The 19,433-nt window shown below is 33.1% G+C and overlaps 1 pseudogene; it reads left to right on the forward strand.

The window, feature by feature from the left end:
• The first annotated feature begins 2,630 nt into the window (after positions 1–2,630).
• LOC149537625 (sucrose synthase 2-like) overlaps positions 2,631–19,433 on the forward strand; it is a 42,635-nt pseudogene continuing 25,832 nt past the window's right edge.

Consider the following 19,433-nt stretch of genomic DNA (forward strand, 5'->3'; position numbering starts at 1 on the left):
TGTTATTTCCATTGGTCTAACTCTTCATCTAGTCAAAGGACTCGGAATACATAAATGGATGCTCAATATTGATGATCACAAGAAAATATTAAATTTTATCCAATAATGAGCTGATCCACTTGATATGAGCTAGAAAAATCTTGTAATTTGAAATAATTTGAACATTTTTAAATTTGATTGAACTATTTGAAATTCAAAATTTTGTTCAACAATTTGAAATTTGGTTGAAGTTGATCATTTTAAATTTTAGATTTGGTTGAACTAATTATATATTATTTTTACTCTTCCATTTAACTTGTCAAGTTTAAATTGTGATTTGTAACTAATTATAGAAATTAGGAACTTATATGAAACTAATTAGGACATCATATGCCTTGAGGGAAGGAAATTGGAACACTTGTCTTAAGGGGATGAACTTAGGACATGTAACTAATTATATATTACTTTAACTCTTTCATTTAACTTGTCAAGTTTAAATTATGATTTTTAACTAATTATAGAAATTAAGAACTTATATACAACTAATTGGGACATGTGCCTTGAGGGGAATAAATAGGAAAGCTTGTCTTAAGGGGATGATATTAGGACTTGTAACTAATTATATATTACTTTTACTCTTTCATTTAACTTGTCAAGTTTAAATTTTGATTTTTAACTAATTATAGAAATTAGGAACTTATCTACAACTAATCAGGACATGTTCCTTGAGGGGAAGAAATTGAAACACTTATCTTAAGGGGATGAAATTAGGACTTGTGTCTAATTATATATTATTATTACTCTTTCATTTAACTTGTTAATTTTAAATTGTGATTTGTAACTAATTATAGAAATTAGGAGCTTATATCCAACTAATTAGGACATGTAAATATCACTTGCATAGAACAAAATTAACCACATATATATACATCAATTTTATAGACCAACATAATAGATAACATAATCTAGCATGTAAAAGAACATAATATAACATAATCCAACATAATCTTTAAACATATTCTAACATAATCTAACATAATCTAAAATGTACAGTAAATTTCTAGAGAATGTATATATGTAGGTCAATCATGAAACGTGTATATGAACTTGAACATAAATACATGTGTTGAAAATTATTCTTGAGTCTACAATAAATAAAAAAAACATGCATAAACTAGATAAAAGTCTACATCAAATAATATATTATATTTTTTAAAGAAAACTATACATCATCAGGTGTGGGACTATCATCATGATGTCTCCTCATACTGTGGTCTGAAGACTAGCTATCAAGATTCTTACTATGATGTGTTGACCCCTATATATATTCAACAGAAAGTGATATCAATGTGCATAAATTCATATTAAATTAAAACTCTTTTAAAATTTATAAATTGTATGAAATTTATATATTACATTTAAAACTCACATATGTCAAATTCAAAACATTTTAATCTCACCTATCCACTACTAACATCATCAAATGAGTCTCGATGACCTATACAATTTGGCATCAAAGATGGAGTAAAAAGAGATATGTCCCCCTACAATACATACATATGTGCAAAAAATTTGTGTTGGTAGAAATATCATTCACAAGTTTGAAGAAAAAATAGTTGTAGGAACAATAATAATAATAACAAAATTCTAGATTAATTCATATTTGCAAACTTGGAACACTCTACAAATTTTCATGTTTTCTCACTCATGAGATTTTTTGAATTTTGGATGGGTGTGGATGCTCTCAAGGGGTCAAATCTGGTCTTGAATCTTTGCCCAGACCTTCTCCTCATTTTGACTATGACTAGGGTTACCCAGGGAAATGTTGATGTCATTCATCCTATTGGGAGGATGCCGGTGGAGTTAATAGCTTTGCCTATGGGCCAATAGATTCATATGAGCCTTTCTAAGGATTAGTTGGTGGGCCAGGAGATCCAAATGAGCCACAACATGGGTCTAGGTTGGAAGGAAGTGGTCCTTGGCAAGAAGGATACTCTCATCTTGGTCGAAGCTCCCAAAGTGATTAGTAGTGATGAGGGAGTTGAAATTGTGGTTCCAGATAGCTTGGTTGATAGCCTGTCTACCAATCTAAAACTTTTCCTCATTAGCAATTTTTTTTCCTTTCATCCATTGATTGAGATGGTTAAGAAGTGGGTGAGTCAAAGATGGAAGTTGAAAGGAAGCATTATGGTCTCGAATATGCTGGGAGGCTTATTCTATTTTAAGTTTAAGGTAGTGGAGGATATGACAATGGTGATGGTAGGTTCCTAGTCATATGGAAAGCATAGCTTGGTGGTGCCCAAATGACATCTAGTGTTGGATCCGATGAAAGAACTAAATAGGATGGCTTCAATCTGGGTTAGGTTACCATGCCTTCCCCTTGAGTTCTAGGATGAAAGGATCTTGAAATTTATTGGGTATTCCTTTGGAAACTTTGTGGTAGAGGATTTGGTCACTTTGTAGAGATCCAAACTTGTCTTAGCAAGGTTCAGTGTTAGTGTGGTAGTGGGTACTTCCTTACTTGAGTCTATCATCCTCAGCTTCAAATTGGGAAAGAAGACTAAACACATTTTTTATGAGAACATGAGTGTGTTTTATCATAAATGCTCCTCTTTTGGGAATTTTTTGTCGACTATAAGAAGTTGGATAGAATGGTTGAGGAGAAAATGAAGGATGATCTTGTAATGGGAGCCCTTCCTCCTCCTAAGATCTTAGGGGTGGTGGACAAGCCTCTTGAGGGAAGTAAGGAGGTGACTCTCTCTCCTAGGAGGGAACTCAAAGAAAGGTATCCTCAGAAGGATAAGGATAAGGAATTGACTCCCTCTCCTAGGGAGGTGCCGAGTGACAACCCTAATGTTGGGTTAGGGAGGATAAGAATAGAGGAGCTAGAAGGGAGGATTGGCTTGGGCTAGAGGCTAGACTTATTTTGCACACAAGTAGGGGAGCTAGAGGGTTTGGAGGAAGGAGAAATTGATTCTTTTCCCTTTTTATAGGGTATTGAGGAGATTCTTAGCACCCCTTCGAGGAACTTGGTGATGGAGGAGGTCTTTCGAGGGGGCACTGGTAAGGTTGTGGAGAAATGAGAGGTGGCCAGTATGCATCGCTAGAAGTAGGAGGAGCTAATAATTAAGATGATGGAGCTTGCCTAGCTAGATGATAAAGAAGAGAAGTGGCAAACACAAAGAAAAAAAACAAGGGTTTCAAGGAAATTGGAAGTGATTGTAGAGTTGAAGTTGAATAGAGGGAAGTTTGGTAAACAAACTAAGAAATTCAAGCAGATGGCTAGGGAGGTGGCAAGTTATAGGAAGGCTACTTTGGAATCCTTAACAAAATATAAGAAATGAATTTTCTTTCTTGGAATATCAGGAGGTAGGTGCTAAGTGACAACCCTAATGTTGGGTTAGGGAGGGTAAGAATAAAGGAGCTAGAAGGGAGCACTAGCTTGGCCTAGAGGCAAGAGTTATTCTGCACACAAGAAGGGGAACTAGAGGGTTTGGAGGAAGGAGAAATTGATTCTTTCCCCTTTTTATAAGGTATTGAGGAGCTCCTTAGTACCCCTTCGAGGAACTTGGTGATGGTGGAGGTCTTTTGAGGGGGCACTGGTAAGGCTATGGAGAAAAGAGAGGTGAATGATGGGGTTGAAAGAGAGGTGGCTAGTGGCCAATTAAGATGATGGAGCTAGCTCAGATAGATGATAAAGAAGAGAAGTGGCAAACACAAAGAAAACAAAAAAGGGTTTCAAGGAAACTGGAAGTGATTGTAGAGTTGAAGTTAGATGTAGGGAAGTCTAGTAAACAAACTAAGAAATCCAAGCAGATGGCTAAGGAGGTGGCAAGTGACAACAAGGCCACTTTGGAATCCTTAACAAAAGATAAGAAATGATTTTTCTTTCTTGGAATATTAGGGGGTTTAATAGCCCTCATAAGAAGTTTTCCCTTAAATAGCAACTAGCAAACCAGAAAATTGATTTCCTGCTTGTCCAGGAGGTTAAAATGTCTATGCTTAACCTAGTCAATATGGAAAGTTTTGTTTGGCTAGGGGTGAAATTTTTCTATAGTAAAGTAGAAGACACTTCAAGAGGGATGGCAACATTTAGGAATCTAGATGTTGGTAATGGTAGTCTTATCTGTAGCTCTAAGTTCTTTCTTATTACTGAGCATACGATACGTGATAGGAAATGGAATATTGTTAATTTTTATGCCCCTAACATGAGAAATGGTAGATATAGATTATGGGAGGAGTTGTTAGTTTTTATTTCTCAAAAAAAGATTACCTTTTGTATGAGAGATTTCAACTCGGCTCTATACCCTTTAGAGAAAATTGGAGGAATGATAGATTTTATTGATAGTATGAAGGATCTGGATGACTTTATAAATGATAATAATTTGTTGGATATGGATATGCATGGAGTGAAGTTTACATGGTCAAATAATAGAAAAGGGGTTGACTTGATCCAAGTCAAACTAGATAGACTTTTGGTCTTGGTAGGGTGGGAAGGATTATCTTCCTCCTCCGTTATGGGACTACCCAAGATGGTTTTGGATCATGCCCCAATCCTTTTTAATTGGTAAGAAGATTCCTTGGGGAGGCCAAGACCTTTTAGATATTAAATTATGTGGAAATCCCATCCTAACTTTAGCTCTAGAGTGGCTGATTGGTGGGGGATAAAAATAGAAGGGACAACAATGTATCGACTCTCTATTAAACTTGACAATGTAAGGAGAAATGTGGTGCCCTAGAAAAAATGGTTTTTTGGGGACATCTTTAAGACCAAGGTGGAGGTAGAAGGTAAGTTAATAGAACTCTAGAAAGCTATGGGGGAAGGAATACCTATAGATAACACGATCTAAGAAGAGGGGAACTATAGGAAATTTTGGAAGGAAACTTTGAATAGAGAGGATATTTATGGAAATAGAGATCAAGGGAGTTATGCCTTAAAGAGGGGGATAGGAACACTACTTTTTTTCATAGATTAGCATCAATCCATAAAAGGAGAAACACTATTGATACCATTAAAGATGACAATAATGTGAAGTTGAATGAACCTAAAGAGATTGGGAACTAGGCAATAACTTACTTCAAGAATGCCTTTATGGAAGAACAAAGGGACTTCAGAGAGGATGATTAGTAGTGGCTAATTGAGTCTATGCCCTTGGTGATCTCAGCTAAAGAGAATGAAGAGCTTGTGCAGTTGGTGATAGAGGAGGAAGTCTGCAAAGTGGTGTTTTACATGAAAGTCTATAAATCCTTGAGTCTTGATGGCTTCCCATCAGCATTCTTTAAGCACTTTTGGGAGATAATCAAGTTAGACCTCTTTCAAGCAGCTCATGACTTCTTTAGGACTGGGAAGCTCCTCAAAAATCTCAATAAAACCTTCATTGCTCTAATTCCTAAGGTGAAAAACATGGAGGGTCTATCTAACTTTAGACCAATCAGCCTTTGTAACACCACCTACAAGATTTTCTCCAAACTTTTGGTGAATAGGTTGAAGTAGCTTCTACATAAGTTTATTGGAAAAAACTAGAATGGGTTTGTCCCATGATGAAAAATCTTGGATGCTACAATAATGACGCATGAGTTTTTGCAGTCTATGGAGAAAATTCGTAATCATGGCATGCCCATAAAATTGGACATCTCTAAAGCTTACAATAGGGTCAACTAGACTTTTATGTATAAAATTATGGAAAGGATTGGTCTAAGTCAGAAGGTTATTGGAATGGTAAAATAAATGGTGAAAACTATTAACTATTCTATGATGGTTAATGGGAGATTGTGGGGAAACTTTGGGGGGGAGAGAGGACTTAGGCAGGGTGACTCTATCTCTCCCTACCTGTTCATTATGGTGGCTAAAGTCCTAGGGAGAGTGTTTATGAGGAAGTGGGATGGGGGGATAATCAAAGGGATTAGACTTGCATCCACCTTATCTCTAGAAGTGATCCAAAAATTTGTGGATGGCACCTTCCTTAGTTGGGAATCCTTGGTGGGTGAAGCTATAGCTTGGAAGTCAGTGCTGGAGATATGTGCTATGAATGTGGGATAGAAGATCAAATTTGACAAAAGTAAATTGTTCTTCTTTAATACCCCCCTAGACCTCCAACAAAGGATTGTTAATATTATTGGTTGTAATGTTGATGAGCTACCAGAAACTTATTTGGGCCTCCTTTAACTATGAAAGAGGTTAGTGTTAACTTCTAGAATAGCATTCTGGAAAGGATGGAGAAGAGGTTGATTGGATGGAAAGGAAAAACTTTGAGTAGTGTAGGTAAACTACAACTTCTACTCTCCTCTCTTTAAGGATTACTAGTGTACTTCCTATCCATTTCCAAAATTTCTCAATGTATGGCCAATAAATTAGAAAAAAATCAAATTAACTTCCTTTAGTCTAGGGGAAGTGAGAAGATAACATTAAACTTGGTCAGTTGGGATACACTATGTAAACCTAAGCATAGGGGAGGATTGTGAGTGAAGAAGATGACTAATTTGAATAATGTGCTTATCACAAATTTGGGGTGGAAATTGATGAAGGGAGACTTTAGTTATTGTAATATAATGAGAGCTAAGTACCTTGGTAATCTTAATTTCTCTCATTGTACTAGGAGAAACGATCTTCTTATGGGCTCTAATATCTGGGGTAACATCGTGAGAAATAGAACCCTTCTAAGGGAAGGTGTAAGGTGGCTTGTAGGGAAAGGGAACCAAATAAATTTCTGGGAGGATCCATGGCTTACAAATAAACCTTTGTCAAGAACAAAGTTTGGATCCATTCAATATAATATCCATGATATGGGGGGTAGAATGGTGCTGGATTATATTGGCCTAGAAAGAAAATGGAAGAAGAAGGGGTTAATAAGGAACGACTTGATAGGAAAGGCCCTGATTGATGAGCTGAATTCTTTGCTTGAAGAGTACAAGATCCTAGGAAAAGATATGACTAATAAGTTCATTTCAAGGGTCACCTCAGCTGGGGATTTCTTTGTTAATTTTGCCTACAAGATTATGTTTGATAAATCTTTTGAGTTCAAATGACTGGGGAAATGTTTGGCTTAACCATTTAATCCCAAAAATTAACATTTTTTGGTGGACCACTATCCATGGGAAAATTCTCACTATTGACAACTTGAGGAAGAGAGGGTTCCAATTACCTAATGAATGCTATATGTGTAAGAGGGAGGAACAGAGCATCAACCACCTATTCCTACACTATAGGTTTTCTTCTAAGGTGTGGGGGAAAATCCTCTAGAAGTTTGAGGTGAATTGGGTGTTCAATGTGGAGGTGGGGCATTTGGTGAACTAGTAGGGCCCCTTTACCCACCCCCTTCTTATTAGCTTGTGGAATATTATTCCCCCCAAGTGTGTTGTAGTATCTAGAAGGAGAAGAATAATAGGGTATTCAAAAATGAGGAGAGGAAGGTGAAGGTTGTGGTTGATATTGTCTCCAAATTTGATAGTTGATAACATTAGATGTAGCAATTGGAGAAAGCTAGCATTCCCCCCTCTACCTTAGAGAAAAGAATTGCAAAGTTCTGGTCATTGATGGATGGGATTATGGAGATTGACAACTCTAATATTATAGCTAGAAAGAGAACTCGATGGAAACCTCTGCCAGATAATTGGGTCAAACTTCATTTCGATGGTGTTGCCAAAAAGGAGGGTTTGGTGGGGCAAGGGATTATTAGGGACTGCAAGGGAAGGACATTTTTGGCTTATGCTAGTCCATTAGGGAAAGTTTCAAATAATGTCATAGAAGTGATGGCTTTGAACTGAGGTTTAAAATTTTTCTCTTGAGTGTGGGATGGCGGGATGTACAAGTTGAAGGTGATTCTAAAGTCATTATTGAGAAAATTAAAGGCAATATGCGAGAGTGATGGGCTATCAAAAGTATTATTAATGATATCAAGTACCAATTAGCCACCCTCAATAGATTTGATTTGAATCACATTTTTTGGGAGGGAAATAGTGTGGTTGATGGCATGATGGTGGTTGGCTTAAAACTAGAAGGGCTAAGAGGTTGGATAAATTTGAAGGCCTTGCCAAATTTGGTGACGGAGTTGATGCATAAGGAAAAAAATAATGATGAATCCTAGCTGGTTAATTTTAATGTGGTTGAGTTTGTAGGGTCAAAATGTACTTGATGCTTATGTGGTAAGGAGAAAAGACTTGACAATGGGCAATAATTATTACTCATGGCCCCAAAATTGGAAGTTTGAAATGGGAGATTTTTTATTCATTTCCCTTTATCAATCATCATACACCATGCAAAAAAAAGATTTATATTTTATAGATTTTTGGCATATTGGAAATGATGGAAACGATTGGGAAAAAGATCATGGCGGCCAACTTGTGATCGTTCTCACCAATTTGGTAGCTTCCATTATTACTATTAAATATAATTATAATCTATGTTTATGGGTTTATCTTTCTAAGAGTGAAGTATTTTTTAGGGCTAGGGCTTTGAATAGAGAGAGCACAAAGAGGAAAAAATTATAGAGATGGGAGGTGACCTATTGTGCATTGAACTGGCTATGATTGATCATAGTGTGAGGAGCCCTTGCTTTGGTACATTTTGAGAGCGGGTAGTTTTGTTCCTTTCATGGAGACCCTCAATGGTCATGATGAAAATTGTTCTATGTAGTTTGTAAACTCATGGGATAATCACAAGGTGACCATTAATAGTATCTCATTTGATGCTTTGGAGGAGGTGATAGCTATGGTGACGGGCATGGTGATGAGGGGAAGAAAATGGAAAAAGGTGACATGGGTGACTAATGAAACTAGTCTACAATGATTCTTCGAGGATAGGAACTAGTTTGGCATAGAGGGGGGTTTATAAGGGAGAAGCTTCTTGACCCATGGAATGAGGTTTGTCAAATTCTGATGAAATATCTTACCTTGGAAGGAAGGTATGGAGTTTTCTACTACTACCATTTTTTGCTTCTTAATCATTCTAGACACCATGATTTTCTTTCAATTCCCTTCTTCCTGCTGCATGATCTTGAAGATTCTATTGTGAATGTGAGAGATCAAATGAGAACAAGGGGTTAATTTTACTATTCTACATTAGGGTCTTAGTTTTAGGTTGTACCAATTTCACCTTTCCTTGTTTCCCCCTAGGATTGTGGAAGTTGATATCCCTATTCACCCAAACCCTAGGCCCAAATGCCCCCCCTTAGGATTACTGGCCCTGGAGCCCTCACCCCTTAGCCTTCTTCCAATGGGTCCCTAAATAATCCCTCCCCTAGGGGGAAAAAGGAGAAGGTAATGAGAAAATGAAAATGGAGTCAGAGGATGAGGAGAGAGGGGGAAGGAGGAGGTTGGGAGGTTGTCTAAGTCTCAAGCTAAGAGAAAGTTAAGGGAGGGAGCCTTGCAGGAAGAGGAATTCGATTATAAAGATTTGAGCTACCACAGAAAAAAAGAATGAAGGAGAAAACTATTAACTTTGGTAAGGAAGGTATGTCAAGGGTTGAAGAAGAGAATTTTGATTCCTCCAGGTCAATCTTAGATAATGTCAAGGAGAATAAGGAGGTGGCACATGTCTTAGCGATGATCGTTCTTGGGTGTGTGAACCTAACTAAAGATCAATTCACCAAAATGGTGGATAGGATACCTTCCCTTGTTACAATCTCCTCCCTTATCAAGGTAGGATCTAAAAAGGCCACTAACCCCCTTATTGTGTAGGATACGTAGGCTAGCAAGGATGGTCATTCAGGTGCTTTGAATAAGGTTGGCAATGAGCTATGGGAGAGAATTTAGGTACTAGAGGAAATAATGGGACTATTAACCAAGTTTATGGTTAAATTCACTCATGTGATGGCCACCACTCTATGCCTATTAAGGGAAGCTGAATGGGACCTACTCAGGGAGGACTCCAAGCTACTTTATGACTTCCTGTTGGAAGACTAGGTGAATGTCCTTCTGGGGTAGAAGGAGGTCAAGAAATCTTAAGGGTTCCTCCCCCTTCATTTTTTCTACATGTTGTTAATCCACTGGTTTACATACTTTTTCAGTTTTAAGGCTATCACGTCTTTGTTTTTGTTAAGTGACTTATGTTGGTTAGTAGGCATTGTGTTTATAGAATGTAGTTATTTTTATAGTTTTAGTATTTACTTCTATTGCTTGTTAATAGGTAGTTTTTTTAAAGCATATAGTTACTATAATTATTATAGCATAAATTTCAATTTTTTTAAAAAAAAAGCTTTAGGGGTTAGTTCTGTTCTAATGGTTATCTATTGGTAGTCATCCAACTTGATTGTAATGGTCCAACACCCTTGTTTTGACTACTTTTATTTCAAATTTTTTAGTTTTTTTAAAAATTATAATTACAAAGGCCCAAGATATATATACATGCATTAATTATTAGTTGAATAAACAATTGAAATTTTAACATGAACAAAAAAACTATAGATTTACCTATATAGATGCTGGCATCTGATAAAACTCAGACTACCTATCATCGATCGTGTCCACTAATATATTCATATTTTATTGGGCCTTATCTATCTCCATCTCTAAAAATATAGTAGCATGACTATTGCCTAGAACACATCTTAATTATTATGAGCCAGGGGGACTAACTAGATGAGATGGCATAGAAGTAGAATCATCATGTATCAACAAGTCCATCCATCCTATAGTCAACAAGCTGAAGTCAACACCATCAAGGCCCACATCTAAACTCTAATCATGTCCTACACTATTTGAAGGGTTTGTACTAGTATGCATATGTCCCTCTATAGAGAAAGAGTGGTTAGAAGGTGGATCATGATGTGTACTACCACTAGAACCACTACGTGATCGATGAGAAGAATGTAGTCGAGGACCATGAATATGATGTCAAACATCTGATATGGGTATGTAAAGATGTTTTAATATGAATCTATATGAATATAATAGATCCTTAGCAAGACTAGTCATAGTATATCATGCCAACACTCTAGTGAGACCCTCTAAGCTAGTTAGTGAAGGGATTCTTGCTGCACTGTACAAGTATCCTAAAGATGAAGCACTAGATGATGATTAAGAAAATTGATGATACATCAAATACTCACCAATCTCATCACTTGAAATAGATATAATAGTTGTGGAAATCTCTCCAACTCCCTGAATCAACCCCCTCATTTGGGTGCTACGCATGGACTTATCAGCTAATGGACCTAATATAGGAGAAATAGCAAGTTCCCTCTCTCTAACAATTGACCTATGTGTCAATGGTGGATGAACTAGCTATCTATCAACTAGTCTACGATGCCCCTATCCTAAATGTGATGATAAATTAGTGTAGTTCACCACCCTGCCTAAGCGAACCTCAGCATAAAGCTATCGTGCAAAATATAATGGAGTTTGGTCATTATTTGGGTAATGACCGTGAGCAACAAGGAAGCATGGGTATATAAGTGCAACCATCTTTTGATCTATACACTTAAGGGGACAATACCCCTTCACATACTTTAGTAAAACATAATGTGAGAAATATTCCTTCTACAGTGTCTCTTTGGGCACTAAGCCATGTGCCTATTATAGTGAAATACCTAGGGAGACCTCTCATCTCTTACTATCAAGGACAATTTGTATAGTACATGTAGAATATGGAGAATTTGCCAGTAGCCAATTATTCATGAAGTCTCTAAATCACTTGGTTAGTTTGAGTATAGAACATGTTAGGTGGGATAGGTTGCTGATTTGTGGCAATAGGCCACTATTGGTGGGGGGGATAGGCAGTTTCTCGAGGAGCAGAGGAGGTTGTTGTTGCTCGAGGGTGTAATAGGTTGCTGCTTGGGGGGGCTAGAATGCTCTTGCTCATGGGGGATAGGAGGTTTCTAATATGCCATGTGGAGGTCAATGTATGTAGTATGAATGTGTATATAATGTGTAAACCTAAAATTTAAATTTAAATATGATATTTTGAATAAACTTGAAATTTATTAAGTACAAGGACATTTATGAAACTAGAATTTTGTAAACATGAAATTAAACATATAATACATGTAAACATAAAAAAATATTACATACAGTACTACATGTATTTTTTGTACATCCTAAATTAAACTATGACATTTAATAATGTTGAAATTTATTATACATGATGACATTTAAGAAACTAGAATTTCATAAACATGAAATTAAATAGTATGTGTTTAAACATGAAATGAGCATAACATGTACATGTGTACATTGTGTTTATGTGACAACTTCATAAAATTGTTTCAATTAAGTGTAGATAGAGTCTACATCACATGGGTGGACTACTTGACATATAACTAGGTTAAATAATTTAATAGGTATATTGTCATGAACATGGCTAAGGTTACTAGGGAAATAAGTAGGACTATGATTAAAGTTAGAGTTATTGTTAGGTTTTCAGTTAATTGTATGGTTAGGCTTAAAGTTAAAACATTAGGGTTAGGTTGAGACATATTTTTAGGGTTATAGTTAGGTTTAGAGTTATAAAATTAGTAGTTCCATATTTTTCTTGTTGTGTCTGCCTCATAACATAAATTGATTTGATTAGGGTTGACATTCAAGATTAATGTTATATTATGATTATGGTTTATATTATGGTTCTAGGGTTAATTTTAGGGTTGGGGTTTAGTATTAAGATTGAGTTTAGGGTCATTATTAGGGTTTAATCATGGTAAATTTTCATTAAGTTGGAGGTAGGAAAATATTTAGGGCTAGGGTTAGGAGTGTGTATTCAAATATAGTTTTCTATGTTGAGTAACCTATTATGGTTAGAGTTAGTATTAGTGTTGTAATTGTGCTTATATAGTCAAATCATTGTTTAATATCAATGTAACTTACATTAGCATTATGAGAAGAATTATGATTAGGTTTAGGATCTAGTGTTAAATGTTGAATAAGTTAAAATAATTAGGTTTAGGGTTTAGTATTAGGATTAAGGTTTATATTATGGTTATAGTTAAACATGGTTAGGCTTATATTTAGGATTGTGGTTAGGATTTAGAGCTATATTGTTAGAATCATGATCAATGTTAGGGTTAATATTATGTTTAGGTATCTTTTGGATTAAATGTTTAGGGTTAGTGTCAATGTAGGTTAAAGAGTCTACCCAGGATTCATATTAGGGTTTTTTAGGGTTAAGAAGTCAAGGTCATGCTATAACAATTTATAGTTCTCCTTCACATCATGGTTAGGTTTAGGGATAAATTTTCCATTAAAATGATATAACTTTAGGTTTAAAGGTTTATATTTAGGGTCATACTTAAGTTAGAGAAATAGTTATGTAATTATGGTTATGGTATAGCCTACATGACAAAGATTAAACAAGAAAGATTATGTTTACGATTTAGATTTTATGGTTATGATTAGAATCAAGGTCAATTATAGGGTAATATATAATGTTTAGAGTTAAGATAGGATTAAATTTACATGAGGGTTAGCATTGTGTTACATGACATTTAGGGTTATTATTGTGGTTATATTTCTTTTTTAGATTGGGTTTTGGTCAAGGTTTAGTTAGATTTAAGATTAGGGTGAAGATCATGGTGAAGTTTATATTAGGGTTCATATCATGACTTAACCTATTGGATCTAATGTTAGGGTTAGTTTATTGAAATTATTATTAGGGGTAAGGTGAATATTTAAACACAGAAACACACACACATGTATATATGAACTTAAATTTTAATATATTACAAGTTCATGTGTGTACATTAGAATTTTAAATGTATATATATCCATAATATATGTATATATGCATATATACACATATATATGTACATATGTACATATGTATATGCATGCATGTATATATATATATATATATATATATATATATGTACATATGTACATGCATGCATGTATATATGCATATGTATGTATGTATTTATATATATATATAACATATATACATATTTATGTATATATATATATTTATGAACATACGCATGTACATATATATAAATATATGCATGTATACACATTATATATATATATGTATTTATACATTATATATATACATACATAGAAAAAAAAACTAAAAACATATTAAATGAAACTAAAAAATAAAATGAAACTAAAAATATATAAAATGAAACTAAAATAATTTGGAATGGGTAAAAAAAAGGGGAAAATATATCTTTTTTTAAGTTTGATAGTTTGGGATGCCTGTCTCTCTTCTTTCAATTGAAACTATCTGTAGTCCCTCTATCAAAAATGACATGTGGGGTTGTAGTGAAACTATTTGCAATTCCATTTTTTGCCAGTTTTGATAAAAAAATTATTAACTATTTTCAATTAAAACTAGCAAGCCTATAACTAGGTTTAACAAACCTTGGGTGGGCTTGGTAGTTTCGATCAAAACTATGTGGCTCTAATAGTTTCAATAGAAACTTTTATTTTTGTTTGTTATGATAGAAACTAAAAATTTTCTATCAAAACTTTAAAAATAGTTTTTACTAAAACCAAGAAATGGAAAATTCATTGTTGTGCAATTTTGGAGGAATTTCTTCCTCCAAAAAAGTGTAGCCCACTATTGTGGGTTTATCCAAGACTAATGGAATCATACATCAACTAAGGTTGTGTATAAACCTAAGCATGCATCTCAAGCACTCAGGTGTCCTTAGCTAAAGGCATTGTAAAAATGTTTGCAATATGTTTCTTTGTGATAATGTTCTCTAATATGATTTGTTTTTCAACTACCTTCTCTCTCAGGAAATGATACTTTATTGCAAAGTACTTGGTCATTAAATGTAACATCTAATTCTCTTAAATAATTATTGTACTAGTGTAATCAAAATATATGATAATAGGTAATAGTTTCAGTAAACACAATTATTATGTGTAGTATAATAGATCCTTTTCCTTTAATCTTACATGGTGCATTATTTCCAACTCTTACTAATCTACCATGATAATTTTTAAAATGAAAAAACATTATCCATATATCCTATTATATAATGAGAGAAATGACTATCTATAATCCATTCACAAAATTTATTTTGAACATGCGACACTAAGGATTTCTCTTCTACTACCTCTTTTTTCACTCATGCTGAGGAATCTCTTTTAAAATAGCAACAAGTCTAAGTTCATCATCCTCACCATCACTCTCTATGAAATATATCACCTTAAAGTTGAATTTATTTTCTTCATCAACATAGTTCATCAATATTTTGTGAATTTTGACTTATAAGGCATCCTGGGACTTGTATTCATTTCTCTTTTAGGACATTGAGATGCAAAATGACCAAGTTCTTTGCAAGTGAAACAATAAAATATTTTCTTACCTCTTAAGTTGGTTTTTCATAAGCAATAAAATTCCTTCATCAATCTTGTTATCTTCTTCCCATTTGATTGTCTATTTTATATCATAATTTCCACTAGAGCTCACACTCCTTTTTAGTTTATCTCTACCTTTTTGTACACTAAAATTTATTTCTATTATTATTTCAAGTATAATTTCTTTCTAAAGATAGGGGAAATAAGAATAATCTCCTCAATAGTTTCTACCTTGTTCTAGTAAGAAAGTTGTAAAGATTTTAGTATCTTTCACATAGTATCATATTCAATCACAACTCCAACATAACTCTTAATTCCTACAAGAATCTTATATATCCTACTAGAATATCCTCTAATTGTTCCATCTTCCTACATCTCAGAATTAAAAAGGTATATCTTTCAAATTATGTGGTACATATTTCTTCATAAATATATACGTTCAAATAGACTTTGTAACTTCACCCAAATAGCATGTGTAAAATATGAATATTTTACCTTGATATACTCTGATTCTAGAAGGGATGATAAAAAAATGTTCTCTAGAAGATGTGTTGTACATGAATATATACTTTTTCTCATTTGAACAAAATTTTCAGATATTTCCCCTTAATCACTATGTTTCCATCTGTTGTAATCATCATTTTTAGCTCCCATTCATAAAAATATGTGTCTTCATCTTGTGTTTCTAACGTTCATTGATTACTCCTTCAAACTTCAGACATTCCTTCATTAATGTTGCAATAGATCTATCTAAATTATTAAAAAAATTCTTCAAGGACTTGATGCTATAGTATTAACTTTTAGAAAGTAAAGTCCATAAAATATAATGAAGGGGGGGAGGGGGTGCATCAGTTATATTCTTTTAAAAACTTTAATCAACATTAACAAATATGCAATATAAAAAAACAAAGATACAATAACCACAAGAAATGTTACTAGGGAAACCCTTGATCAAAGGGAAAACCCTAATGGGAATGATGCCCACAAGATAATGTACTAATATATAAAGTTATTTGTGAAAGCATGTTATCCTGTTAGGAGTCAAATCAATATAATTAATGAATATGAGACTCTTTTAAGAGACTTTAAATCTATGTTGAGTGATTATAACCCTATTAGGATTTATTCCAACCTTACTATGAGTTGATAAGAAGTCAAGTGCATGCATTGTCCAAATTTCTTTAAAACTATTCTCAATAAATAATTTAGGATAAGCTATTTAAGAAAATGAACTAAAACATCAACTTATCTTTCCAATACAATTCCTTTCAAGTTCACAATATATCATCAACATCACTTACTACTATGATGTTCATGAATTTGTATCGAAAGCTCGCATAATATTACATATCATATCATAACATAATATAACATAACATAGAATAACATAAAATTGCATAACATGAAAAATAATATGACTACATATGGTGATTTACAACCAAGGAAACACCTTTCCTTTATACCAAGTAATAAAAAAAATTGAGTTGGCCTTTAAGATTTTTCAATGTACAATGAATAATTTTGGACCATCATAAGATATTATAATTAGGTTTCACATGTTTTGTTGCAAAATACATGAATTATATAACATAATCAGCCACCAAATTGTAATTTGCATGTTATCCATCACAATTCTTAATAGAATGAAAAATAGAATCAACCATCTTTAAAACATAGAATTAAAAAAAGGTCTCTAACCAAACTATAACCCCATTAAATAATATTTTACTTCACTAATAAGATACAATATGAACAATAACATATTGTTTCTTGCAAACTATCCTACAATCATCCCTCAAAAAAGCTTCCATAACTCACACATAACTCCAAATTTCCTTCCCCAAACATAGACATGATATCTATACACATTTGTGAACATACTAACACTTCAATACACAACCAATCACAAGCACACTTTAGTATTATGGAGTGTCAGAGGGTATTATAGAGCTTGATTTTATTTCTTTCATGAAAGTTATTTTTTGTGTTGAATGATATAGGTTAATCAAAATGGGTGAAGATAAAACAATCTTTTTACATGATAATGGATTCTATATGATCAATACTTCTAGGTTTGAAGCCACTTCTAAACCTTATGTGTTTCTAAATAAATGTGACCAAATATTTCTCATTCAAAACTTAGAACAACTTGATTGGTCATTTGTCATTGATTATGATCCAAGAGGGCGAAGAGTAACATTTTTTGAAGTAGAGGACCATGATTTACTTGAAGATGTAGAAGTCCCACTTAAAGAAAAAGATGACCATGATGGTTATGCTGAAAATTTTATTTTCAATGATACATATGATGACAATGAAGATCATGATGATTTTAATGAAGTGCCTAAAGCACATAAGGAACCACAAGGACACCATTTCCATGAAGATGATGGTAAAAGTACAAAGTTGTGTCACCTTTCAAGCTAACTTATTAGAACGACTCAATTTGAGTATTTCAATCTAAAATTAAATTTTGTTCAAACATAAGGTCTAGATAAATTAATTTTAGCTAAGTTATATGTGGCCTCACGCTTTTCCAATTGGAAATGCCTATTAAATGCATGTTTTATACTGGTTTGTATCTAATTACTAAAGAAATAACATTATTTTAGAAAAGTGGTGTTTCAATAACTCTTACTATTTTTTATGATTTTTTTTAATAACATATAAACACCATTTTGTAGAACTCAGAGTCAAGGATATTATCATATAGAGTTTATAGTGTTTTAATTACATATAATATATTGTTATTAAAAAATTCTACAAGCACATATTTTAACACTCAAAAGGATGTCAGTTTTGAGAAGTGAAAAAAAATATTAAACCATATCAAAATAAATTAAAAAAATTAAATGGTGTTCTAAAGGAGAGATTCCTCTTCTAGAATGTATAATTTTTCTCCTTGTTAGAGTATATTTGTTTTGAAAAATGTGGTGAGAAATGAAAACAATAGATTTTAGGTGAGTTGAAACTTGAATCATTATAAAAGAGAAAATATAGGTCTAAAGCTAATTTTTTTTTTATATTGTTCTAGATATATATGTTACCTATAACATAGTCTGAGATCAAAGGGAAATAAGTTTATTTCCATATAGTTTTGTGGTGGGAACTAGACCCCTAATTTTTAGAGTTTTTTAGCAGCTAGAAAATTATCTATAAAAAATAGGAAAATATATCAATTCTTATTCCAAATAATTATTAAAAAATTATAATCCTAAACTTCTTCTATTGCTACACATTGAATTAGTTTAATTTATTTTTAAATTCAAAATAGTATTACCAATTTTATGTCATTGAAGGTGAACAATTACACTTATGTTAGCTTTTTCCTTTACAAAAGGGTGACAGGGGTTTTTGCTTTTACCCTAATGACTTCATTGATTTTCATTTACCTATAGCTAAAGGTGATGAAGACCATGAAAGTGATAGTATTAATTTATTTGTGGATTTAGGGCCTAGTAATGATGGGGTATTCATACCATCAAATGATGATATTGCATGAGAGGATGATATGGTTTGATAACCATGCTCACTTTAAGATTATTGTAGGTATTATATACATTAATAAGCACTTGTATATGAGTATTGAGTTTAGAATTATACAAAAAATGTAATGAAAAATTACTAATTTCAATTATATTTTAGTGCATGTTTGTAAAGTCAATACACATAACTTGAATTTTTTTCAATTGGGCAAGTTAATATTTTATTGTATTTATGTTGATGAGGACATTGCATGCGAGGAAGAAATGGTTTGATAACCATGCTCACTTTACAATTATTGTAGGTATTAAATACATTAATATTAAATATTTAGAAGTATTGAGTTTAGAACTATACACAAAATGTAATGAACATTAAGTAATTTGAATTATTTTTTAGCAGATGTTTGTAATGTCAATCCATATAACTTTAATTGTTTCAATTGGACAAGTTTATGTCTAATTATATTTATGTTTTATTTCTTCAAGTATTTATTTTAAAAATAGTTTTATGTTTAGTGGAGGCACATGATATACCATGCCACAAAATCTCAATTGAGTTTCTCGGAAACTTTACACAATCAAAACCTAGCAACTTTATACAATCACCATCTCCTCAAGATAAATGTAATATAAAAAACTCAAAAAAATGCATGTCAACCATTGCTTATGTTGAAGATTAATGAAATTTGTATATATATTTTTAATGGGACACTAAATTTGAATTTGTTATTAATA

The sequence above is a fragment of the Cupressus sempervirens genome, chromosome 9, assembly GCF_028749045.1.
Source record: "Cupressus sempervirens isolate cs-2001-9-10 chromosome 9, ASM2874904v1, whole genome shotgun sequence".
NCBI lineage: Eukaryota > Viridiplantae > Streptophyta > Pinopsida > Cupressales > Cupressaceae > Cupressus > Cupressus sempervirens.